Genomic DNA, 27,910 nt, shown 5'->3' with positions numbered 1-27,910 from the left:
ATGAATAAGAGGGTGTGGACTAGAGATATAATCAAATCCCGTAACTCCTGGGTGGGAGACCCACAAACAGGCGAATAATTGTATTGCAGAGATTCTCCCCACAGGAGTGAGGGTTCGGAGCCCCTTATCAGGCTCCCCAGCCCAGGGCAGAGCGGGGGATTCCTGCACTGGGAAGAGGAGCCCCCAGAGAATTTGGCTTTGAAGGCCTGCAGGGCTTAATTGCAGGACCCCCACAGAACTGGGGAAAACAAGAGTCTTCACTCCTAAAGGGCATACATAAAATCTCAAGCACACTGGGTCCAAGGGCAAAAGCAGTAATTTGATAGGAGCCTGGGCCAGGCCTACCTGCTGGTCTTGGAGAGTCTCCTGGAGAAGCGGAGGCGGCTGCAGCTCACCCTGGGGACGTACGTAGACACATATTGGGGAACATTCAGCCACGTGAACACTGCTGCTGTGGCGGCTGACGTCCTGCCTCTTGAGCCCCGAAACCTAGCACCAGCCAACACCCTACAGACGCCAGTGCTGGGACGCTTCAGGCTGAACAACTAACTGGGAGAGGACGCAGCCCTACCTATCAGCACACAGGCTGCCTAACGACTTACAGCTGCTTTTGGACACGCCCCTAGGCACAGCCGGGGTACATCAGAGTGAAGACCCTGCTCCACCCACCAATGGACCTGCACCAGCCCCTCCCATCAAGAAGCCTGCATTAGTCTCTAAACCACCAGCGGGCAGACAGCAGAAGCAAAAAAACTATTAATACAATCCTGCAATGCAGGCCAGATGCTACCCTGGAGCCAGCTGGGCCCAGGCCCTGCCCACTAGCAGGGCAATGCAAACTTCTGGACACTCCAGACCCCATACCCCACCGTATAAGGAATTGTCCACACCTGCACCTCCGCTTCCCCCACTTCCCGCAATGATCTAACACCAGCTGTGGGATCCCTGGGCCCTGCAGCCACACCCCAGGAACAGCTCTGACTGCCAGTAGTCTTGCACTAACCCCAGGACCTGGCTTTACCTGCCAGTAGGTGGGCAACAGCCCCGGGGTCTTTGGGACCCTGACTCCACCCACCAGGGAGCCAGCACTAGCCCCAGGGTCCCCTAGGATTCCACAACCAGCCACCTCGGGACCAGCAGCCAGCAGCATCTATACAAGGCAGGGCCTGGCAACCAACCAGACTAGGGGCCAACCAAAAAATGAACTATCTCAAATTAACAACCTAACTTTAGGGAATTCCCTGGTGGTTCAGTGGTTAGGACTCCGTGCTTTCATTGCTGGGTTCAATCCCTGGTCAGGGAACTTCACTGCAAGCTGTGCAGTGAAGCCAAAAAAACAAACAAAAAAAACCCCCAACTTTATACCTCAAGGAAAAAGAACAAGAACAAAAAAGAAGAACAAATTAACCCAAATCTAGCAGAAGGAAGGAAATAAAAAAGATTACAGCAGAGATCAATGAAATAGAGAAACAATTTTAAAAAATCAAACTAAGAATTGGTCCTTTGAAAAGATTAAGCAAAAAAAGAGCGAAAAGACTCAAATAATAAAACCAGAAATGAAAGGGAGATCATTACAACCCATGCCCCAGAAATAAAAAGGATTACAAGAGAATACTATGAACGTTTGTATGCCAACAAATTGGATAACCTAGACAAAAATGGATAAATTCCTGAAAACACAACATGCCGAGACTAAATAATGAAGAAAAAGAAAATCTGAACAGACCAAGATCTGGTAAGGAGATTGAATCAGTAATCACTCACTACCCCTCCCACCACTTCTGCACTATGACTGGTGTCCTTATTAGAAGAGATTAGGACACAGACACACACAGACAGAGGGACAACCATGTGAAGAAATAGGGAAAAGGCGGCCACCCAGAGGCCAAGGAGAGAGGCCTCAGAAGGAACCACCCTGATAACTCCTTGATGTTGGACTTCCAACCTCCAGAAATGTGAGAAAATAAATCTTCATTGTTTAAGCCACAGCCTGTAGTACTTTGTACTTTGTTATGGCAGCCCTAGCAAACTAAAACAACCCCCATGGGCATCAACTTCCCCCATATTTGGGGGGAGCAGCAGAGGTATCAGATGTAGAAGGGGGTACAGAGCCTGGGGAGAGCCTATGAGCCACTGAGAACCAGAAGCACCCCTCCTGTCTGTCTGCCTGCAACCTGGGGGCCTGGCCAGATGAGCCAGAGTGCGTGCCAGCACTGAGCTTTTCTCAGTGGCGACAGTGGGTGAAGCATGGGTGGGGTGAGGCTTGAGGCAAGGTGCTCTGGACCCACGCCTGTGAGTGACATGAGGGCTGGGAACATTGCCACAGCAGGTCCGTCAGCAGTCAGGCAAAGCACGGGAAGGTGAAGACCAAGTTGAAGACCAAGTTCGACAAAGACCAAAGCCTCCCCTCTGAGTTTGCAAGAGTGCTGTTCAGGCCAGTGATCTTCCTGGAGTGTCATCAGTTACATGGGACAGAAAACCACCGCGGAGCCAATGCAAAGAGGTGTGTAGACTGGGTTCTACTGGGGACTTGTAATTTTTCAGGGAATGGGACAATGGGAGAATAAATTCATTTTTACCACTGGATGTCACCCTTGTGCCACCCGGGCTTCCATCTTCACCGAGGCTTGTTCAGTAGAGAGACAAAGAGGATCAGGTCACACTACTATATATAAAGGACTGGCTTCCCTGGTGGCACAGTGGTTAAGAATCTGCCTCCCTTTGCAGGGGACACGGGTTCGAGCCCTGGTCGGGGAAGATCCCACATGCCGTGGAGCAACTAAGTCCGTGAGTCACAACTACTGAAGCCTGCATGCCTGGAGTCCCTGCTCTGCAACAAAAGGAGCCACCGCAATGAGAAGCCTGGGCACCACAACGAAGAGTAGCCCCTGCTCACTGCAACTAGAGAAAGCCCGCGCGCAACAACAAAGATCCAACGCAGTCAGAAATAAATAAAATAAGTAAATTTATTTTTTAAAACAACAACAACAAGGACCTATGGTATAGCACAAGGGATTATATTCAATATCTTGTAATAACCTCTAATGGAAAACAATCTGAATATATACATATACAAGTATAACTGAATCAGTTTCCTGCACACCTGAAACTAACACAACATTGTAAATCAACTATACTTCAATTTAAAAAAAAGGAAAGTGATGGAATCCTTGATCGGGATCACACAGCTCTGGATTACTTTACAACAGTGTTTCTCCACTTTGGCCGCATACCAGAAACTTCTGGAAAGCTTTAAAAAGCTGATGCATGGGTCCCACCCTCAAGATCTTCTGTGTGAATTGGTTGGGTGTGTAACAGGGGCATTAGGAGTTTTGAAAGCTTCCCAGAATTTTTTTTTCGGCCTCACTATGCAGCTTACAAGATCTTAGTTCCCCAACCAGGGACTGAACCCTCACCCTTGGCAGTGAAAGCACAGAGTCCTAACCACTGGACCACCAGGGAATTTCTCAGAAATTTTTACTGTAGAGGCAAGGTTAAGACTGAGAACCATTGCTGTAGGTTACTACCATGAATCCAGATACCGTGTGTTAAGCAAAAGTCCATTGATTGACTCATAGGTGAAATGTACTCTGGGAGCTTTCTTTTTTGAGAGTAATAAAGTCAGTTGAATTGGTTGGGGGGCAGTTGACCCCACCTCCATCTCATCTTCCTTGGTTGAGTTCAACTTGAAAGTTGTCTAAGGAGCACCTGTTTTATGTAACACGCTGTGAGTCCTGTAACACACTATGGCTTCGAAGAGCTCCCGTGAGGGAGGCAAATTACTCTAGCTCCCATCTGCCACCTGTGTAGTTGTCGGTTCTGGAGGGCGAGGTGGTGGGAGAGAGCTGCAGAAAGGCTGTAAAGAGGTGATCAGGAACGTGGTGGTCTTTATAGAGTCTCTTGTTGTTTTCCCAGGAGGATGCTCATAGGCTTCCAATGGCCGTTCCAGCATCACGTGGGGAAAGCTCGGAATGCAGGCTACAGCTTTATGATGTTTCAGCTTTATGACATGGTCACCATGTACTTCTCCTATTAACTGCTAAGGAACCCGAGCAGCTTCAAAGACTTGGATTGCTTGATCCCTCAAATATACATGCAAGGTGAAAGGAATAGATATAACCTTATATTCCTGGAGGAAAATAATAGAGGAGATCTTCTAGCCTATTCTACATGGTCTGTAAAATTTTCATGGATCTCATTTTCTTGGTCTTCCATTTCTTAAAGCTTCACCCTTAATTTCTCCCTTTGCTAGATCACCTGCATCTAAATAGGAATAATAGGATGGTAAATGGACTTGCCTCTGACACTGAAAGCTAAGGCCCTAAACCTGAGCCCAATGAACACTAAGCTTCCTGCGCTATAGAAGAAAAGCCCTGCTTTCCCCTCCAGGCTTATTATGACGAGGACAAGCCTGTTCTGCGACCACCCCTGTCCATGCCCTCTCCTGTCCATGTAAGAAAAGTCTAGACATTTGAAAATGATTGGCTTTTCTCATTGTGATTGGCTTGAAATCTTTCTCATAAAGGCTAGAAAGTGATAAGTGCCATCTGAACATTGCCAAGAAGCAAAGGGTTGCAGGTTGACTAATCATGGACAGAAGCTTGGAGCAGGTAGCATTAGAACTAGGCCTTAAGTAATGAGTGTTGTCTTGATTGGAAATAATGGGGAAAGAGGCCGGGCCGTGTGCAGGAAGTGACTCGTAGATATCATTGTGACCATGAGCTACAGAGACTAGTAAAGCTTTTTCTCCCCACCTAATATTTTCTTCATGCTTGTCCACTCATTCGTTTTCAATTACTTATTCATTCATTTCACAAATATGCTTTGAGCATTTGCTATATTCCATCCCTCTACTAGAAATGAAGACTGTAAAGCTTTACAACCTCCGTTCAGCTACTTTCAGCCAGTGGAGGACAGACCAAAAGACTTCCAGTGAAACCTAATCGTTTCTATAATAGAGGCTTGAAAACATACAGAAATAGGGACATCAACAATGTGCAGTGGAGACACAGTGGAGAAGAGGTCACCTTTGCTTCGAGAAGTGGGCAAAGTCTCTTCCCAGAGCTGTGTCTCAAAGAAAGATACTAATTTAACCTTCTCTGAAAAGGGTTCAAGGATATTCCGGCAGGGGAAATAGCATGTTCAAAGGCATGGAGAAGTGAAAGTGTTTAAAGGTTGGAAAGGGCATGACTGGTTCTGAGAGCCCTTGAACTAAGGATGACGCCCAGCATTGCAGATTGGTGGGGCTGAGGCTTAAGATGTGCACACAGGCAACTCGTGAATGTTGTGCCACACCAAGGAGTTTGGGCTTTATCTTTTAGACAACTGAGAGTATTCACCTGGGCAGTGTCACGGTAACATCTGGGTTCTAGAAAGACTGCTCAGGCAGAGTGATCTTGGGATGGATGATGAGTTGGAAAGGGGAAAGTTGGGGCCGAGCTGGTAAGGGGACTGTCAGAATGATCTCAGTGAGAAATGATGAGGGGCTAACCGGGAGCCCAGACTGGAGGTGCTGGCTATGAGACATTTCTGGGGTCACAGCACTTGACCTTGATGATTAGTTGAGTGTTGGGAATTAGGGAAAGCGGAGGATTGAAGGTATCTTGATGATTTCTAGCTTGGGAGGCTGATGAGTCCATTAATTGAGACATTTCCAAGCAAGAAATCTTACATTTCAGTGAAATGCAAAGTTAGAACCTTCTCGAATGGTTTTAGTGGTCTTCTGAATTGCAGCCCCTTAATCCCGGTGTAAGCCATTATGTGGCTCTCTTGTCCTTAGAAGGACAAGGAAATAAGGAAAAAAGAACAAGGAAAAAAGGAAAGGAAATAAGGAAATACTAAGGAATACTAAATAAGGAAATACTAAATACTAAATAAGGAAATACTAAATAAGGAAATACTAATACTTCTAAGGAAATACTAAGGATAATGATTATTATTATATTAATTTTAGTATTACACAAGTAGCTCTTTCTCTGGCAGGGAAATTAGTTACTTTCCTAGAATTCGCTATCACTTTCTGTGAGCTTTCAGCTCTTCCAGCCTCAGGATTTCGGTATTTCTTCCCTCCCTCCCAATGACATTGATTTTTCTGCCCTAAGGGCTTTTAATATGATTCCTCAAAAAACAATATGTGTATATTTTCCCATTTGTTCATTTATTTTTAAATTCAATCATGTACCTTACAATATGCAAATCCCCTGCTAAACCTTGGGGACATACAGAATAATAAGATGGTCCGTCGCACTCCAGGACCTAGAGTCTACGTGCAAAACAAATATATAAACATTGAGACGCATATTTAAGTGGTATAGGGGAGAGGGCATGAAGCGGGCAGAAAGAAATACATAGTTGATTTTACCGGGGAAGGGCAGGAGGTAGTGATCAGTCAGGGCTTCATAGGGAACGTGACAGATGCTTCAGCTGAACCTCCTGGGAAGAGTGGGCATCGGCAAGCAGAGTGGGTGGGGAAAGCCTCCTGGGAAAAGGAAGCAGCGTAGACAAAGTCTTAGAAATCCAAAATGCTTGAGATGCTGGGGAAAATAGTGAGTAGGTCTGTGTGGGTCTCACCTTAGCACACAGTTCATCACCTCTGCTTGCCTTTTCAGGTTCATCTCATGCAACTCTCCCCTCGCTATGAACAGCCTCTTCATACACCAGTTAAAAGCATGGGAGCTGTGGAAGCCTTCCTAACCAGAGCCAAATAATAGAGATATTGTTGGCACACCTGGGAATTGATTGAACAATGGAGAGATGGGTCGTCAAAGGATCGTTGCTCAACAATTCCCCTTTGAAACACTGGGTGGCGCTGTCCACCCACTAAGGGGGAAAGACTCATTTTGAAGCCATTTTCAGCAATCATTTTATTAGGAGTTAAGACTCTATTCACCCCACCTGAGGAATATATAAGGCAGCTGGGCAACCTGCTCTGACATGGGACAAATAAAAATATCTGACTTTGGGGAAGAGAAAGAGTGAACCTGTCTTTTCAAATTGATTTTGAAGTGCAAGCAGAATTGAGACCCATGATACCAGCCCTGGTTGATTTACAACATGTTTTGCTAGGGTCAGGAACACACACACACACACACACAATGTAGTATAACATTCTGTTGAGAAGTATGTCAATAAATAGCCTTGACCACCCTGGAAGCACCAAAGAAAGTGTTCCAATAGAAGAACACTAACTCCCATAAATATACAAAATTACAGGGAATTTCAGAAAGAAAGAGGAAACAGTCAGTTCACCTGGCTGGTGAAATAACCTTATAGTCTAGAGCTTAGCTAGGAGAATTTCCATTCCAACGCTGTAGCTATCAATTAGAGAATTCATGTTTCTCCAATTAGCAAACTCAGTTCTGCTGAGCCAGCTCCTTGCCAGAGTAGAAGGGGAAACAGCCTCCTGGACCGTGTACTAGGACAGCCAAGAGATGAAACACTCTTTCCTAAATACACTACCTAGATCTCCTATAATCCATCTTTACTTCATATGGTTTAAGGATGTGGCAACGTACCCATGGTCACATTACTTGTTTTTCTGTTGTTGTTTTTAATAAACTTTACTTATTTATTTTGGCTGCGCCGTGCAGCATGCGGGAGCTTAGTTCCCCTACCAGAGATCAAACCCGCGTCCCCGCAGTGGAAGTACAGAGTCTTAACCACTGGACCGCCAGGGAAGTCCCACATTACTTGTTAATGGTGAAATTTGAAAATAAACCTACTTAGTTTGCAATCTGAAGGACATACCTGTGTTGCAGAGGCAAAATATTGACCGGGAAGGTAGAGAAGTTCTTGCCACCCACAAAATAGTAATGTTGTATGTTGACTTGGTGGGTTCCCATATACTACCAGGACGTGACTTGTTTAGTGTGAACCAGGAGAAAGACTCAACAGAAAGTATCTCTGGGCCCTACTCTCCTCTCCATGCATTCCTTTATCAAAGTTGGCTCAGAGAAAGAGTAGTCAGCATATTTTATTTTTATTGTAATTTAAGCAATTGTTCACCCGTCACAGAGACATTTGCATCAGCAGGGTCATCTTTAATTGTAAAGGGAAAGGCTTTGCCCCTAGAGGGAAAAAAAGATGCCAGAATTAAATGATGGAGGGGATGTTTGTGGACACTTAGATGCTTTAGAATCATTGGAATTGAGCATCTCTAAAGCTCTACACATGGCTGGCTCTGAGACTTCTGCAGCTCACCATGGCTCTCCTTCTGCCACATACACGAGCGCATAAAGGCTGGCGCCTTTCTGGGCATGTGAGAGATGGCCAATACAGTAGTTTAACGAACTCAAAGTTATCATTTTATTCCTTTAAGAGTAATGCTTTTTGTATCCTGTTGAAGAAAATTCTGCCTAGCCAAAGCATGAAGATATTCTCCTATCTATTCTAGTAAAAAGCCTCATTATTTTACTGTTCACATGTATATCTATATTCAGCTGTATTTGATGTTTGTATACCAGGTGAGATAAGATATAAGATTTTTTCTCAATGCATAATCTACTGACCCAGTGCCGTTAATTAAAGAGATCATATTTCCCCAACTGTTCCGTTGTGCCAACTTTTATTTATTTGTTTTCTTTATTTGTTTTGGCTGCGTCGGGTCTTAGTTGCGGCTGAGAAGCAAGAGAGATGTACCCTTGGTCAATGCTGGCATTTCCTTAATTTTAGTATGAATCATATGTAATGGATTTCCAGTTGGAGATGGGACTTAATTTTCTTTAGAAGAAGAAAACCTGTCCTGAAAAGTTATATCTATGAGTATAGAAAGGGAGACTCAACTCATCTTTGGAATTGTTATATAAGTTATGTACCAATGACATATATCCATCCATTTCTCACAGGGAAAGTTTAACAGGATATATTTTGCTTTCGAAGGGACTTGGCATGAACTGTTCCAACTGAAGGAACTGTTGGAAGGAAAATGATATATGTAGCCCACACTCTATCTTTATTTATATCCAAAAGGCAAAAAGAAGCAGTTTATAATTCAATGATATACTTTAATGGCCCTGGAAGAAGGCAATCTGGTTTGGAACATACTTCAATGATTGTATAGGCCTTGGAAAGATACTTCACCTTTCAGTTAATTCTAATAAACATAGGAAGTACGTACTATAAGCATCTCCATTTTATAGATGAAGAACTCAAAGCACTGAAAGATGAAGTTACTTTTCTGAGGTCACACAGGTTGTGGACAGAAACTCATGGACACTTAGCCACTCAGTTATGCTGCCTTGTAGCAGATGTATTTGAGACATACATACTGTGAGAGAAAGAACTTCATTCTTTTTACCAAAAGCAGTCACAGAGGTGGGAGTCAGGACATTGGATAAATTAATTGTTGTAGGCTCTAAGAACCGATTGGGTTTCGGCAGAATTTTTACCTATCTAAACAGTGAAGTCAGGTCAACTCTATACACAGTTCTAATCTCAAACATTCCTGCTTCACTGAGGCTGTAAGTATAATTATGTATGATTTATTTGAGGGAGCTAGGGCCCCTGGGGGCCTCTAAGTACATAAAACAGAATTTGGCTTCCATGGGTGGAGAAGGAAAGGACTTCCCTGAGAAACAAATCCTAACGAGTTGAATATTAAATGCAGCATTATCTTAGTTGTAATTTAAATACAGCCAAGCCTGGGGACATCTAGTTCACACAAATAAGTAACTACTTCCTGTGGCCAGGTATACTTTTTAATATATTGTGGAATTCCATTTGCTGATGATTACCAAAGCATTACATGTCAGTGTTCCCAAGAGATTTATTTCTGTGAAGCACACTGTTCCTGAATGGAGTGGGGGGACCTTGGCTATTTCCTCGTAACTAAAATGGAGGGAGAATACAAGAGACTACACTGTGAAGTTTGCTGGTTTCTACAATTATGGAGTCCGTATGTCATTGCCTACCCGTGTGATCCATGAGCAGAATTGCTACAAAACTCAATCTGGTACTGCTAGGTTCAGAGAATTCTATGGAGAAGGGGTGGAGTGATAATTAATCAGACAGAGATAAGGCAACCACTGCACTATTAAATTCCATAACTGCCCCCAAAGTTGGAATAATGGATCCTGTCAAATACCCACAGCACTGGAGTGGAGAGAGTTTTCATGGATTAGGATTGGGAAATTGGTGTGGCCTGCTACAGCCTGTGGACAGTTCAGGGTCCAGGGGAGGAATGTGGTGTGATGCGCCTAGCTGGGAGATAGTCAGAATATGAAGGAGAATCTAGAACAGGGATAGCTTTGAGTCAGGTATTATATTGTCAATTTAATTGGAGTTGTCTGTATTAAATTTTTAACTTAAGTTCATAAGAATTTATAGATTACATATTTAGACAGAGATTTCACTAAATGTCCCTCTCTTTTCACAAGGAATGGATTAAACAGAACACATCGCAGCTACTGGATAAATAGAAACAGGTCAGTAGAGCAGAGTGGTTAAAAACTGTAGACCCTAGAGTCAGTATCCCTGTGCCAAAGGTGGCTTCTGGACAAGTTACCAGGCATCACTTTGCCTCCATTTCATTTTCTATAAATTGAAGATAATAATAGTAACTCGTATCCTGGGCTCATTGTGTATTCAGTAAAATAATCATGCAAAGCCTAGTATATAATAAATTCACAATAAATGTTAGCTATTACTTTCGTTGTTATCACTATTGTTTATAAGTCAATAGAGATTTCTCAAATGATAAGGTTATATATAACAGTATGAAATATTTGCATATTGGTAGGCGGGCCTCTCCCATTGCGGAGCACAGGCTCCGGACGCGCAGGCTCAGCGGCCATGGCTCACGGGCCCAGCCGTTCAGCGGCTCAGCGGCATGTGGGATCTTCCCGGACCGGGGAATGAACCCGTGTCCCCTGCATCGGCAGGCGGACTCTCAACCACTGCGCCACCAGGGAAGCCCTTGCATGTTTTTGAAGCTTCTGTCTGAATAACCATCTATAAAGTATGTTTATTTCTTTTATGCTAGGGTAAGTTATTCTACATATTATGGGAAAGAAATAATTAATGTATTAAAAACTTAGAATCAGGCTTGAAACAAAGTAAAGGGCTTTAACTTTGCTGTCTTTGTAAGGGACCCTTACCTGTAATTCCCATGAAGAGAGTTCCCCTCTACCGCCACCCCCAGGCAACCTGACTTGTGAAAAGAAACTTGACCAACCATAGAGCTTCTCAATGTCTCTGTTCCCATCTCATGAGCTTCATTTAGAAAGGTTTAGGAGGGCTGATTAAATCAATTGATTTCAAAAAATGATTGATTTCTTATCTCTCCTGAGGTTAATGGACGGGTTAATTTTTTTAAATATAAATTTATTTATTTTATTATTTAGTTATTTATTTATTTAGGCTGTGTTGGGTCTTTTGTTGCTGTGCACGGGCTCTCCCCAGTTGCGGTGAGTGGGGGCCACTCCCCGCTGCAGCGCACGGGCCTCTCATTGCGATGGCCCCCGCTGCTGCGGAGCACGGGCCCCAGGCACATGGACCTCAGCAGCTGTGGCACACGGGCTCTAGAGCACAGGCTCAGCAGCTGTGGTGCACGGGCCCAGCCGCTCCGCAACATGTGGGATCCTCCCGCACCAGGGCTCGAACACCCGTCCCCCCCATTGGCAGGCGGACTCCCAACCATTGCGCCACCACGGAAGCCCGGACTGGTTAATTTTTAATTAGAGAGAATTTAGGGTGATTGACACTCAAACTGGGGTCCTTCCCTCCACACACCTCTGGCAGTGAGTTGTTGGCTGACGACTAGGATCTGACTGTTGAGGTAAGTGGACTCTACCCTGGATCTCTTCCTTTTGTAGCCACATACCAGCCCCAGAATGTGGGCCCAGCTCCCCCCTACTCCTCCTCCTACCTACAGAATAGGACCAGAGGTGTCCACTGAGTTTGTGAGCTTGGGTTTTCTCCTTGACATTGACAAAGGTAGAAGCTAAAGAATTAAAGGATGCCAGTGGGAAAAGCAGGAAAACTACAAGTCCTATGTGGTTCTTGATTCCTGACAAGGAATTACCACAAATTCAGCAGCTAAAAGGCATGAATTTACTATTTCATAGTTTCCATGGGTCAGAAGTCTGGGTGAAACCAGGGGGTGGGGGCCCTGTGGGCTCCTGGGCACGGAAGCCTTTTTTTGTCCTCCGTTTTTTGTAGGCAAGACTCCAGCCTTCATGACCTTCCCTGAGTTCCAAAGGGTGGATTTGAACAATTGCTAACCAATTTTTCTTTTCCAAAAAGTCCATTTATCGATTTGTTTTCTTTTATGTTATATGTTTTTGGTGTCCTGTCTAAGAATTCTACCTAGCCCAGGATTGGGAAGATTTTCTCCTATGCTTTCTTCTAAAAGTACTACAGTTTTACACTTTACATTGAGATCTATCATCTACTTAGAGTTAATATTTTTATAAGGCATGAGGTTTAGGTCAACATTAATTTTTTCAACTACCCATTGTTCCAACATCCTTTGTTGAAAAGTCTATCTTTTCTCCACTGAATTGGTTTTGCCCCTTTGTGACAAATAGGTTGGTCGTGTGTGATTTATGTGTAGACTTTTTTTTACGTTCCATTGATGTATGCTTATATCCCTCTGCCAAAACCACAGTGTGTCAATCACTAACATTATAAACTAAGTCTTAAAAATAGAGCAGAAAATCATATGATTGTATCAATTAATACAGAAAAAATTATTTGACAAAAATCAGCACCCATTCGCAATAAAAACTCTCAGCAAACTAGGAATAAAGGGGAACTTCTTCCACTTGATAAAGAACATCCGCCCAAAAAGCTACCGTTAACATCATATTTATGGTCTGAAAATCATGTCTGGTACATGCATGTTCATTTAGTTCTCTTCCCTGTGGTCTTGGCTCCAGCTGCAACCACATCAAAACACATATTCTTAGCAAGGACTCTCCCCAACAAGAAGTAGTCTCTCCGTACAGAATTTTAGGGCCACATGGGAAGATGAGGAAAGGTTTCCCCACCTTATTATATATAAGGTCAAGTTCTAACTTTATTTGGTGGAGGAAATCTCTATCATCAATTACCTAGGTCCTTAGTACAGCAGAGATTTTTTTACAAATCTCAATCATATCTTACACAAAAGCAAAGTCATGACAACGCTTCAACAATCTATTTGCAAAAATATTCTGGAAGTGAAGTCAGAGGATTCATTCACCTACATGTTCTGGGTTGCTTCCTGGACATTTAGAGCCATGGCAGGGTGAAGAGAGGAGCTGGGAGTAGAAACGCCTGCATTCTCACTACCTGATGTCAAGAATGGTGAATTTTCAATGGATCTGATCAACTATAATCACCATGCCATCCCTTAGATCTCCAGAACTTATTCATCCTACATAAGTGAAACATTGTATCCTTTGACCAACATCTCCCCTTTTCCCTGACGCCCAGTCTCTGGCAATCACCATTTTACTCTCTGCTTCTATGAGTTCAGCTTTTTAAAGTCCACCTATAACTGAGATCATGCCATACATGTCTTCTTGTAAGGCTTAATGTTTTGTAGGCACTACAAGTATTTTAAATGCATTGTCTCATTACAACTTCACAACAGTCACATGAGAAGTCAATAATATTATTTTCAGATGAGGAAATACAGCCCAGAAACATTAATTAACTTTAGCAAGATTACAAAGCTGGTCAATTTCGGAGATGTGACTTGCAACCATTTAATCATACACCAAAGATCAATCTCTTAACCATGATGTTATAACCAAAAAGTGGTGGTTTCATACATCAACTGAGGTACCATCTTTTTATTGGGTGCTATGAGCCTCCTCCTGGGTCTTCTCCACTTTTCCAAGGGATACCAGGTTTGCCAGGATTGCCAGGACCTCCAGGACCAGGTGTAAAATGCCCGTGCAACAGAATGCCCGCCTTCACTGCGAAGCTCAGTGACAAGCTGCCTTCACCTCTGAAGCCTGTTGCCTTCACAGAGGTCCTGTACAATGCCCAGAGAGACCTACAGGAGGACACTGGGGTCTTCACAGGCAGGGTGCTGGGAAATTCCCGTTTCCTCTCTGATGTGGAGCTCCAGCACTGCAAGGTGATCGTTCGGCTGGTGAGGAACAAAAGTTCTGTCTTAGAAAAGCGTCAGGTCTCCACCAAAGAGTCCAGGAATCTCTCTGGCATGTTGAGCCTGCCGCTGAGCGTAGGCAAGAAGGTGTGGCTAGAAGCAGAAGCGGAAACCAAGGAGCCGGAGCAAAGCCACAGCTACAGTCTATTTCTCTGGTCTCCTGACATAGTTCTGGCCTCTCTATATAGCGAAGACAAACCCCTTATGATTTTGCTGTCCAAAGCAAACAAACAAATAAATAAATATGACCTATATCTCGGCCTCTTGGGCTTTCCTTTCCTTAGCATTTTGGAAGTTTTGTACATTCTATGTTTATATGAAGGAACAGGTAGATTTGGTCACAGTGGAACTGGGCCTTAGAATTCTGTTCCAGAAATCATGACATTATTTCACTTAAATCACTTCTCTAATATTTATCGAGGCCATTCTGCCTCTTTGTCCCCAGACCCCCGTTACTGGATGGAAATCCTTTTATCTAAGGGACGGGATTTCCCTGGAGGTCCAGTGGTTAAGACTCTGCGCTTCCAATGCAGGGGGTGCAGGTTCAATCCCTGGTCGGGGAAATAAGATCCCACATGCTGCGTGGCACGGCCAAAAAATTAAAAAAAAAAAAAAAAAAAGGATTGTCTTCCTTTTTTTTTGCGGTACGCAGGCCTCTCACCGCTGTAGCCTCTCCCGTTGCGGAGCACAGGCTCCGGACACGCAGGCTCAGCGGCCATGGCTCACGGGCCCAGCCGCTCCGCGGCATGTGGGATCTCCCTGGACCAGGGCACGAACCCGTGTCCCCTGCATCGGCAGGCGGACTCTCAACCACTGCGCCACCAGGGAAGCCCCAAGGAATGTCTTACCTTTTATCCAAGGGAAACAGGCTCAGGGTCCCTCCCTCTCACCAATCTACTTCTCCATCTAATTGACAAGTTTCATTCACCATGTGCCCCTCCTTAACCCTCTAATGCTTTCCTCTTCTGTCACTCACACTGGAAATTCTGTCAGATCATTTTTACGGTTAAAGAGGGTTGAAGTAAAACACACTGCCATTATTCTGCTTATGATAATGATAGGATTTACCCTCCTTCCATAGCAACAAAAACTTGGGGAAACATTGTACGATTTAAGGTAACACTAATTAATGAAACAGGGAAAAACAGCTTAACTCAATAGAAGTTTACTTCTGACTCATTAAAATTCCGATATTGATATTCTGGACTGGAGGATGACTCTCTCCTAAACAGTGATTCTGGGACTCAGACTCCTTCCATCTTGTGGCTCTGCCATCTTTGACATGTGGCTTATGAGCTCTCTATTATTCTTGTATCAAGACAGCAAAAGTGGAAAGATCCTGGAGAGTCTCGTGAAAGATGTTTTTAATGGGCAAGGCTGAGAGATGGGTCACAGAGTTTTTGCTTGCGTGCCATTGACAAAAATTCAGTCGTTGGCCATCCCTAACTTTACCTCCTTCGGAATTGTGGAATTTTGGTAAATAGATTCTATTCACTTAAAAATCACTCTTCCCATAGCTACCAAGGCCATATTGTTTCCTTGTCCCTAAACCCACGTTACTGGCTGGAAGAACCCGTTATCTTATTTACAAATTCAGTGAGAAGATTACATAGTCATTTAAGAAGTCAATAAAAGCACTTGCTTAAAAAACTCATAACTTATTAATAATTTAAAAATCTGTTAGGAAAGAAGAATAGAAGGGAATTTTCTTAATCTCATAGTGACTACTGAAAAGTTACATACAGAACATCTCACCCTGGAAATGGAAGCTTGCAGATGGAGAACCAAAATAATATACCCACAATGACTTCTACTCAGTATTGAGCTGGAAGCCCTCATCCATGGAGTAAGCAGGAAAAATATAAAACATATACAACTGGAAAGAAAGAAGCAAAGTTTGTTATATTACCAGTGTATGAATTCAAGCCAAAAAAACACATACATTTATATGTTATTAAATTAATGAAAATTAGCAAACATTTTGGATATAAATTTAAGAAGTCAATTGTGTTTTTTTACAGCAGAATCAATTAATTAGAATATGAAAAAAAACCATACAATTTAACTAGCAATGAAAATAGCAAATATAGGCGACTTGGGCTGGGGAAGAGGGGGCTGGGCATGCCTCCAGCCGAGTGAGCTGACAGGAAGAAGCAGGAATGGGTTGATCCAGCTGCATCCCCGCTGCTCAGCGGTTCCCGTGGCCACCTCTGCTGCCTCTGCCTGGGACTGTGTCCACCAACTGCTGGGAGGGAAGCCTGGAGTATGGGGAGGGCACTCTATTTTTTTTTTCTTTTAAAGCAAATGTATCTAGGACTAAACCTAACAAAGTTGTGAAGACTATTTTGAAGAGTAGTATAAATTTTTATTGAAGGGTTTTAAATAAAAGAAACAAAGAGAAACCCTGTTCAGGGATTAAGGCTTAATATGGTAAGCATTTTCTCCAAACTGATTGACAGCATTGATGGATTCCCAGAAAACAGGTGGTGTAGGGGCTGTATTGTGTGGAATGTGCCTAGAGTGTATCCTTGGAGAGCTGGCAGGCATACTCAGCAGAAAGTAAGTGTGTTTGCAATAGCCTAACAACACAGATGTACCTTGACAGTAAAATAGAAACAGGATTCACGGTGCACTCATGCAATGGAATGCTATACAATGAAATTAAATGAGTGTTGCCCACCTATGTTACACATGCTGTGAAGGAAAAGTACTACTGATTTAAAGGATACTTACAATCATATCCCCTTTTTATAAATTTAAAAAACATGCAAACTGGGAGTTCCCTGGTGGACTAATGGTTAGGATTCTGGGCTTTCACTGCAATGGCCTGGGTTTAATCCCTGGTCAGGGAACTGAGATCCCACAAGCTGCATGGCGTGGCTAAAAAAACCCCAACAACCTACTAAAATTAATAAAGAAACATTTAAAAAAAATGCAAACCTAAATTACATTTTTAAATGATTGATGTGTATGTATTAAGATGAAGAGAAATAGGAAACAAGTGCCTAAAAGGAGCGTACGGTCTTTTAAGAGAATTTTGTCCAGGGGGTTGTTTTTCAGTCACTTATCATATTGTTCATTTATGCTTTTCACTTTTCTGTATTTAGGCTTTTTTCACAATTACAAAAATGTCAGTATGCAGCCACAGTGATTTCATTCTCAATTCAGGGCCATTGGTCACAATTAGGCCCTTTTTGTTGCTTAGCAACTCCATGCTGTGTCCTTCATTCCCATTTACAATTTCACACCCTCATTCTCTCTCCAGATCTCTAGCACCAACACTCAGTTTATTACCTTGTGTTCTGTTTTGCTGAGAAGAAGAAATAATTAGAAGCAAACTTCCCAAAGTCCCTCCATCACACCGACCCCCAGGTCTGCATCTCTGCTGAATTCTCTGCCTTCCGTCTTATCCCACAGGCTGACACCCCCGCTGCTATGTAGGAATTCCACTTGTGCACTTGATCCTGTTTTCTTGAACTCCTCATAGACATAGTTTTATTAAGTCTCCCCTCTCTCACCTATTTTTTGTTCTCTCCTAGATCATTCCTTTCGTATGTAACCACACTGAGTTTTCACATCTTCAAAGAGAAAATTCTCTCTTGACACCAAAGCCTTCTCCAGCTACTGCCTGATTTATCCTCTTTACACAAAATCTTCTTGAGAAAGTTGTTATGGGCTGAGTTATGTCCCACAAAATTATTTTTTTTTAAGATTTATTTATTTATTTATTTTTTGGCTGCACTGGGTCTTAGTTGTAGCATGCGAGAACTTCGTTGTGGCACTTGTGGCATGCAGACTTCTTAGTTGCTGCATGCGGACTTAGTTGCGGCATGCACGCGGGATCTAGTTCCCCGACCAGGGATCGAACCCGGGCCCCCTGCATTGGGAGCTCAGAGCCTTACCCACTGGACCACAAGGGAAGTTCCCCCACAAAATTATTATGTTGAAGGCCCAACACCTAGTACCTCAGAATATTACAGGATTTTTAAAGAGGTGATTCAGGTCATGACGGGGGAATTCTAATCCTATTATGAACTGGAAATTTAGACCCAGGAAGGTACAGAAGAAAAACCATGTGAAGACACAGCGAGAAGGTGGCCATCTACAAGCCAAGGAGAGAGGCCTCAGAGGAAACCAACACTTCCAACACCTTGATCTCAAATTTCCAGCCTCCAGAACCATGAGAGAGAAATGTCTGTTGTTTAAGCCACCCAGTTCCATGGTACTTTGTCATTGAAGCCCTAGTAAACTAACACAGTTGTCTATACTTCTCTTCAATTCCTAATCTCCCCTTCTCTTCAACCTACTTCACTCAAGTTTTCCACACAGTCCCGCCAAAAGTGCTGTTATCAATGTCACAAATAACCTTGACACTGATTCCAGATGGTCAGTCCACTTGTTACTTGATATACTTGATCACTGACTTGTTGCCACTTTCCTCATTTGGCTCCTATGTCACCACCCTTGCCTGATTTTCCTCCAACCCCAGTGATTTTTCTCTCAGTCCCCTACATGTTGGCATGTCCTAGTTTTAGATCTGTTTTTTTCCTTCTCTATAACCATTTACCCCACATGTGATTTCATCCCTTTAAATAACTTCTAGATGCTGACCGTTCCAGAAATGTCTCTTTTCAGACCAACCTCCTGGATGTCAGACTACAGCTGAGATGTCGAGTAGTGCTGAATGGTCAAGCACAGTCCCATGAAATACAAATTTCACCCAAGCAACATGCTCTACAGAGGGTGGGCAAAGGACATGGCAGAGAAGTTATCACAAATACAACATAGACATTTTGGAGATCCTGAATCCGTCAGACATAGATCACTGGATCTCTTTTCTCACCCCAGATGAGAAAAGATCAAGTTTCAGAGTGCTGGTTGCTAACTGTGTGAGCAGGACAAGATAGCACAGGAGAGACACTTTGTTTTGGAATCTCTAGGGTTTTATACTTTGAGAGTCGCTGGGTCCTTGTGGTCATGAGGATTACATGACTATCTTCCATGTTTTATCATTACATTAAGAAGCTGCAGGATTATTTAAAATAAACCATCCAAGAGCATTAGATCTTTCCTGCTACTGTTATTCTTTATATTGTTAGTCAGTAATAGCAACCTCCCTACAAGACTATTATTTATCTTCCAGCTAGTAAATTCCATCAGTCAAGGTTTAGAAGACGGTCTGGTTGGTTATGTTTACAGATTTCTTTGAGCATCCCAAAAAGGTGATAATCAAATGTCACACCAACTATTCATCTTTCTTTTTATTTTTAAAATTGAAGTATAGCTGACTTGCAATATTAGTTTCAGGTGTACAGCATAGTGTTTCAGTATTTTTACAGATTATACTCCATTAAAAGTTGTTACAGGGCTTCCCTGGTGGCGCAGTGGTTGAGAATCTGCCTGCCGATGCAGGGGACACGGGTTCGAGCCCTGGTCTGGGAAGATCCCACATGCCGCGGAGCAACTAGGCCCGTAAGCCACAACTACTGAGCCTGCGCGTCTGGAGCTTGTGCTCCACAACAAGAGAGGCCGCAACAGTGAGAGGCCCCCGCACGACGATGAAGAGTGGCCCCCGCTCGCCGCAACTAGAGAAGGCCCTCACACAGAAACGAAGACCCAACATAGCCAAAAATAAATAAATTAATAAATTAAATTAAATTTTAAAAAAAAGTTGTTACAAGATAGTGGCTATAATTCCCTGTGCTGTACAATATATCCTTGCTGCTTATCTATTTTATTCATAGTAGTTTGTGTCCGTTAATCCCTTACCCCTAAATTTTCCCTCTCCCCTTCCTTCTCTTTGGTAACCGCACATTTTTCTATATGTCAGTCTGTTTCTGTTTTGCATATACATTCATTTGTATTTTTTTTAATTAATTTTTATTGGCAGATAGTTGGTTTACAATGTTTTGTTCGTTTCTGCTGTACAGCAAAGTGAATCAGTTATACATATACATATCTCCACTCTTTTTTAGATTCTTTTCCCATATAGGTCATTACAGAGTATTGAGGAGAGTTCCCTGTGCTAAACAGGAGGTTCTTATTAGTTCTCTATTTTATATATAGTCGTGTGTATATGGCAGTCCCAATCTCCCAATTTATCCCTCCCCATCCTTTCTTCACAACATCTCAGACCTAACATGCCCAGCCCAAGCTCTTGACCTACCCCACACATCTACTTTCCCCACAGTTCTCCCATGGATGCATGTGGCAGTTTTGTCCTTCTAGATTCCTAGCACAAAACCTTGCAGCCATTCTGGGTACTTTTTCCTTCACACACCACATCCAGTTTGTTAGGACATCTTGCTAGTTTTTCCTTCAAAATATATTCCAAATCCAAACTTTTTTTAAAAAAAGAAACTCAACTCCTAGTAGCTTGATGTAATCCACAATTACTTTTGGATGGAATCATGGCAATAGCCCCCAGATTCGTATGCCTGGCTCTATATCAACCCCCCTCCCAGTCTAAGTCCATCATGGTATGAGTGATCTTTTTAAAATAGAATTAAGATCATGGAACTCTTCTACTTAAACTTGACTAGCTTCTCATCTTTTTCATTGAACATCAAAGACCTTCCATTTGTCTATGAGGCTATATATGGTCTGTCCAAGTCCATCCACCACCCCAACTCCATGCTAACTTTGACTGCAGCCTCTATTGCTCCCTTCCTCATTGATTCCACCTCAGAAACAGTGAATCCCTTGCTGTTCCTCGACCATGAAAAATGTGCTCCTGCCCTAAGACAATTCCCACTGGGCTATTCCCTCTTGCTTGGGCATTTTTTCCTTAGTTAACAAATGCTTCCTTATAATCCAGAAAATTGGAAAGAGTTGAGTACCTTAGAAAGTATGGAATACAGCACCCTAGTGGATAGGGTGTAGTTAAATAGGAACCAGGAGATTTCCTTTATGGTATTAACAGTAGGGATATAATATATGACCAAAGATGTATCACAATTTGATGGTGGGAAATATTTTCAAGGCAAATTAGTGTACTAGAAAAACTAGGTGCTTTCAGAGTAAGATAGCCTTCTCCTTACTAATTTATTATTTATTTTTACGAAATATGTGAGTTCTTTTCCAGGATTGAACATGCAGCCCTAATTATATCTTTACATCATGCCTGTAAAAAGTACATTATAGGGAACTGGACTGGGCTGGGGAAAGGAAAGCCAACAGTGGAACCCCACAAAAAGTGCTATTTAAGAACAAAGAATTCAGATTTGGAAATAGATTAATGCAGATACTGTGAACATCCTCTTGAGATTTGGGGGACTGATCATACCACGCTCGATTAATGGTAGAATTTTCCTTAAAATGTAAGGGATATTCCCACTGATATTCATCCTGGGGAGAAATTAATGTTGGGGTAGAAAACAAAGCAGGCCCTGATTGGGGACTGAATAGATATTCTTTTTTCCTTGGGACCCAGGATCACTGAGATTTTGAAAGACTGTTGAAGAGAGACTTGGAGTAATGTAGCCCTTAATGTTACATCAGCTCCCTTCTTGTGTGCTTTGGAGCAACTTCCTTACAGTTTTTTGAAATATTCTCTCCAACTTCTGTTTATCTGTACACTAGCACTTTGAAATGGGAAGAGAATAGTTTCGACCCCTTAGCTAATTTTCCATGTGTAATAGAAAAAGATACAATCTGTCTTTCAAATAAGGAATGGTGATATATATAAAAAGTAAGATTTCCCATCCTGATTATGTTTTACTCCAGCATTGTAGGTATCTGTAAGCCAAGCTCAACCTTTTATTAAGACAGCAGGTGACCTCATAACAGGTTAGCCAGGTGAAAAAATATGAGGCAGACTAATTCACCAGAAGCCAATTTAGTAAATGAGTTATTTAATGACTGGCCATTTTGCTAAATGGGCTTTCAAAAAATAAACCTATATCCTGGAAAGGCTGATGGAAACTCAAAACTTGTCGAAATGCATATTATAGAACAGACATTTTATAAGAATTAATATCAGGCTTCCCTGGTGGCGCAGTGGTTGAGAGTCCGCCTGCCGATGCAGGGGACAGGGGTTCGTGCCCCGGTCCGGGAGGATCCCGCATGCCGCGGACCGGCTGGGCCCATGAGCCATGGCTTCTGGGCCTGCGTGTAAAGAGTTTGGGGGGCTTACCTGGTGGTGCAGTGGTTGAGAATCTGCCTGCCAATGCAGGGGACACGGGTTCGAGCCCTGGTCTGGGAAGATCCCACATGCCGCGGAGCAACTAGGCCCGTGAGCCACAACTACTGAGCCTGCGCGTCTGGAGGCTGTGCTCCGCAACAGGAGAGGCTGCGATAGTGAGAGGCCCGCGCACCCCAATGAAGAGTGGTTCCCGCTCGCCGCAACTAGAGAAAGCCCTCGCACAGAAACGAAGACCCAACACAGCCAAAAATAAATACAAAAATAAATTAATTAATTTAAAAAAAAAGAGTTTGGGAAGGATAAAGTGCCTTCCTGCTGTTCTTTACCATTAGTAGAGATTTCATATTCAGAAACAACTAAAACTTTTAAAATATATTCTTTCTATCTTCCTTGAAATTTTTCATAAATAACTCAAAAATATTGGCAAAATCATATGGCTCCTTTGGAATATTCCTAGGTATTGTAAAGCACCAGGTAAATTAAGACACAGCAGGTAAGTGAGTTGCTTGGAGCAGAGTAAGTACTTAATACATATCAAACAGGTTATGATTGGAACAAAGCAATTTCTAGTAACAACAAAATAATAAATCTGATTATAGCAGGTTAAACTTACCATGTGCTAATAACTATGCTAAGTGTTCCTCTGCTCTCATTGTTTCAAAAATTATTGAGCACCTAGAATGTGCTAGACATATGTGGGATTTTGAGGTTACAGTAAAGACCAAAATAAACGATAGAGTTTTTGATATCATGCAACTTACAGTTTAGCAGAGGAGAGAGACGTTAATCTGAGAATTTTGAAAATGTAGAAATAAAGCTGTGGCCATTGCTACAAACAGGTAAGAAGAAGGTCATAATGTAAGAATGCATGAAAGGGCCACTTGGCCAGTTACTTTATTAATCCATTCCTTTCTCAAGAAGGTAGTTCTGAAATCTGACTGGGAACAAAGAGTATTGGTGGCTATGGAGATAAGTGACCTAGGCAGAGGGATGAACCAGTGCAAGTGCCCTATGGCAGTGTGGTCCAGGGACCATACATTATCTGAGGGACTAAAAATTCAATGTACCTGGAAACCATCCAGTAAGGAAAGGTGTGGTAGGAAAAAATGATGAAGAGGTATAAAGTAAACCATATTAATAATTTATTTTTTATGGAGGTATAATTGGCATACATTATATTATTTTCAGGTGCTTCAATATTTGTATATATATTGTGAAATGATCACCACAATAAGTCTACTTAACAGCTGTTATCATACGTAGGTACAGAATTTGTTTTCTTGTGACAAGAACTTTTAGGATTTACTCTCTTTGCAATTTTCAAATATGCAATAACTATTTAATTTTTATCCTAAGAAAAATGAGAAACCATGAAATGATTTTAATCAGGGATGAATATGATAACATTTTCTTTTGTGCAATGAGCATTGGCTGCTGGGATGGGATAAATCCAATCAAAGAGGCACAGAGTGGAGGACTGGTCCATCAGTTAGCACAGTGACAGGGGAAGATGATGGTATTGCTTGTGGGAACGTAAAAACGTAAATTGATTTGGCTCGGTGACAGATTGGATTGGGGAGGTGACAAGAGGGAGGTGGGTGGCATCAGTCAGTGGTTGGTAATGCTGTTCATGGGGAAAGAAAACAATGGAAACACATGAGGTGTTGGAGGAAGAAGCAGCCATGAACTCAGTTTTGGATACCTTGGTACAGCGACCCTGAGGAAGCCTCTGGGTATATCACTGATCTCTGATCTCCTCTGGTAACACATTACAGAGCTGTACCTAGCTCTCATGTCTGTGTATGAACTAGATTGGGACCTTCAAGGTTAAAGATAATTTCTCAGCATATTAAACATAGATGTTTAATAGATGATGGAAGAAAAAGGGGAAAGAGTAAGGGGAGTGGGGGGTAGGTGAAGTCTCTAGGAGAGAGCAAGTCTGTGAAGGAAAAGAACAAGTATATCAGGGTTGCATTTGGTTACATCTAACAGAAACCAGTCTACACTGGCTTAATAAAATCAGTGGTTATTATTCTCATATGTAGGTCTGGTGTGTCTGTGCAAGGGAATTATTAAGGACCTGATCTGCTTCTATCCTACTCCCTCAGCCTGCTTAGCGTATGTGTCTTTTGTTCTCAAGTTTACAAAATGGCTGCTTCTGCCCCAGGCATTGCATCTTCTTGGGGTGGGGGAGGGGGATTGATGGGTGAAGAGGGAAGAGCAGAGGGCAAAGGATAAAAATACAAAGAAACAAGTCACTTGAGGATTTACCTTTTAAAGAATCACCCAGGAAGCCCCACCTGATTACATTTCATTCTTCAGATGGTATCACATGCCACCCATGCTTTGCAAAGAGACTGAAGATCCTGCCCTTAACTAGCTTCATTGACAACCCAAAGTTTGAGCTCTGTTAGAAATAAATTAAACAAGGAGTGGTAGAATGGGTACTGCATAGGCAACTACCAGGATCTGAAAAGTTTTTTTTTTTAATTTAATTTATTTTTTATACAGCAGGTTCTTATTAGTTATCTATTTTATACATATTAGTATATATATGTCAATCCCAATCTCCCAATTCATCCCACCACCACCAAACCTCCAACCTCTTTCCCCCCTTGGTGTCCATATGTTTGTTCTCTACATCTGTGTCTCTATTTCTGCCTTGCAAACTGGTTCATCTGTACCATTTTTCTAGATTCTACCTATATGTGTTAGTATACAATATTTGTTTTTCTCTTTCTGAAAAGGATTAAGCAACAGAAATTGTTCCCTCAATCCGTACCCTCCTTCCTTGATCAAACCATCATCAACGTACGCACTATGAATCAAATGCAAAATATGTACTTGGTAGTTTGTATTCACTGCTTAGTGTGACTTTAAGCAATTTTTCTTCATCTCTCAGGGATATTTGCTTTCCTAGCTATACTATAAATTGTGAAATTGAAGTGGTGTTGGGGGCTGTGATCAAGGCTATTTTTTCCTCTGGTGAAAAATGTTCACACATAAACAAGAAAAGGCATGAGGACTTCCCTGGTTCCCCCAGCCTCCACCAGCTCTGATTTCCTGACATATGCTCTTCCTGAAGTTCCTTGGATATAGCAGAATACATGAAATTTGATGTCCTTTCAGTAAGAAACTGTTGACCAATTAATGGATAATTAATCTTGACTTTTTTTAGGGTTACTTTCACATAGGTAAATTGGGCATTCTTAATGTTATTCATTCAACGGTCACTGAAAAGTATCCAGGGGGGAAGGGAAGTCTGCTGTGAAATTTAGGACCACTTGAGGAATTTAAGTGTGCTGTTACCCCTTAGCCAGTATAATTTCCATAGAGCAAATACCCAAAGAACATACTTTCAGTCAGTCCTTTCTCACTCTCTGCTGTGTCTAGCTTGGATTCCAGCCAGACTCTGCCTCCCATCATCAGCTGCAAGCTGACATTTCCAGAAACATGCCTATAATTGTCCTTGTCCTGGGCTTCCTTCTCCAGGACTTGGGTGCCATTCTTCATGAGCCCTAACTTCATAGCATGCTGGAACAGCTCAATGTCAAAGCCAAAGTGGTACACGCCTGGGACGGTGCAGGTGAACACTCCCGTGGTAAGATTGAAGCGGTCCTGGTCGTTATGCAGGGCTTCCTTGAAGACAATGGGCTGGGAGAGGGCTGGGAGGGGATCACTCACCTTCACTGCAAAGGCAGATTTGGGGGGAGATGAACAATTCTTTATTTATTTATTTTTTTTGCGGCACGTGGGCCTCTCACTGTTGTGGCCTCTCCCGTTGCGGAGCACAGGCTCTGGACGCGCAGGCTCAGCGGCCATGGCTCACGGGCCCAGCCGCTCCGCGGCATGTGGGATCCTCCCGGACCGGGTCACGAACCCATGTCTCCTGCATTGGCAGGCGGACTCTCAACCACTGCGCCACCAGGGAAGCCCTAGATGAATAATTCTTAATGTCTCCAGGAATTCCAGGAATTCCTCGTGGTCCTGGAGGGCCTTGGGGGTAAGGCCAAGGTAAACAGAAGGAGGATAGAGATTTGAAGTTCATGCATTTCACAGTCCATAAATTTCTTTCCACACTACCCCCCCCCCACTAACTTAACACTTGCCCTTCAAAGACCCTCTATGCATCACTTTTCCCAGAAGTCTTTCCTCTCTGCCATTATAGTAGCAGAATCCAGTGTTTACTTTGATTGTAGCATTTGCTACACTGAATAGTAATCTCTCCCATTATGTACCTATTTTGTTTCCTTAATTAGATGAAGAGCCAGTGCCCTACTTAATTTTGTTCCTAAAGCGCCATTATATGGTATCCAGGGTCGAGTTGATAAGCATAGTATGTTTTTGGAAGCAATGATTGAATAAATAATTGCTTGAATTGCCCTTTCAATCCATTTCATAGGTGTGATCATGTTTTTATTATCACAAACACCAAGTAAGGATTACTCTTGGAAAACAATGACACAAGGAGATCTAGGAATTTTATTATTCCAGAGATAAAAGGGGCTGTTAGAGCAATGTCTCCCCAGCTGGACTGTGTATGAGAGTGTCTTAGCTAATAATGCAGTGACCACCTGATTTGGAATTTCAAGGGGACGAATCCAGGAACCTGAACATTAAACAATGTCCACAGATGATTTTGATGCACAATCAGGTAGAAGAATCACTGATGCAGGATCAAATTGGTGAATAGTTTCCAGTGAGGATGAGATGGCAGAATAAGTTCTCAGAATTGAGGGAAAAGCTCCTAATACCTTATTCTAAATTGTTTTCTACGATACCATTTTGCCCTTGAATTTGCAGGAAACTCACTAGTATTCCAGTGTTAATTATGGGTGAGCACAGAGTAATTATGCCACAGTAAAGAGTATATCAATTTCAATGTTATCTGTGGAGAAAGAAAGAAATGAAATTGAGTTATTTGTAGTGAGGTGGATGGACCTAGAATCTGTCATACAGAGTGAAGTAAGTCAGAAAGAGAAAAACAAATACCATATGCTAACACATACGGATTTATATATGGAATCTAAAAATATATATATATATATGGTTCTGAAGAACCTAGGGGCAGGACAGGAATAGAGACACAGACATAGAGAATGGACTTGAGGACACGGGGAGGGGGAAGGGTAAGCTGGGACGAAGTGAGAGAGTGGCGTGGACATATATACACTACCAAATGTAAAATAGATAGCTAGTGGGAAGGAGTCACATAGCACAGGGACATCATCTCAGTGCTTTCAGACCACCTAGAGGAATGGGATAGGGAGGGTGGGAGGGAGACACAAGAGGGAGGAGATATGGGGATATACATATATGTATGGCTGATTCACTTTGTTATAAAGCAGAAACTAACAACCATTGTAGAGCAATTATACTCCAATATAGATGTTAAAAAAAAAATTCAAGGAATCTACAAAAGAAACTCCTAGCACTAATCAGTGAGTTATGCAAGGTTACAGGATACAAGGTCAACACACACAAAAATCAATCATATTTCTGTATATAGCAGTGAACCATTGGAAATAGAAACGAAAAACACAATACCATGTATTATGGCTCTGAAGAAATGATATACTTGTGTAAAAGTCTAACAAGACATGTATAGGATATGTATGCTAAAAACTACAACCAGCAATCCCACTCCTGGGTATTTATCCTAGAGAAATGAA

General features: G+C 42.4%; 1 long non-coding RNA gene across 1 annotated transcript in view; it reads right to left on the bottom strand.

The window, feature by feature from the left end:
* Window positions 1–24,828: 24,828 nt before the first annotated feature.
* Window positions 24,829–27,910, bottom strand: part of LOC137203003 (uncharacterized) — a 94,774-nt gene continuing 91,692 nt past the window's right edge. Inside the window, exon 3 of the long non-coding RNA XR_010932842.1 lies at window positions 24,829–25,927. This is a non-coding gene — a long non-coding RNA (uncharacterized lncRNA). The remainder of the gene's footprint in view (window positions 25,928–27,910) is intronic.

Source organism: Pseudorca crassidens, chromosome 11, assembly GCF_039906515.1.
Source record: "Pseudorca crassidens isolate mPseCra1 chromosome 11, mPseCra1.hap1, whole genome shotgun sequence".
NCBI lineage: Eukaryota > Metazoa > Chordata > Mammalia > Artiodactyla > Delphinidae > Pseudorca > Pseudorca crassidens.
The sequence above is the reverse complement of the archived record's forward strand: the minus strand, read 5'-3'. Positions and strand labels throughout refer to the sequence as shown.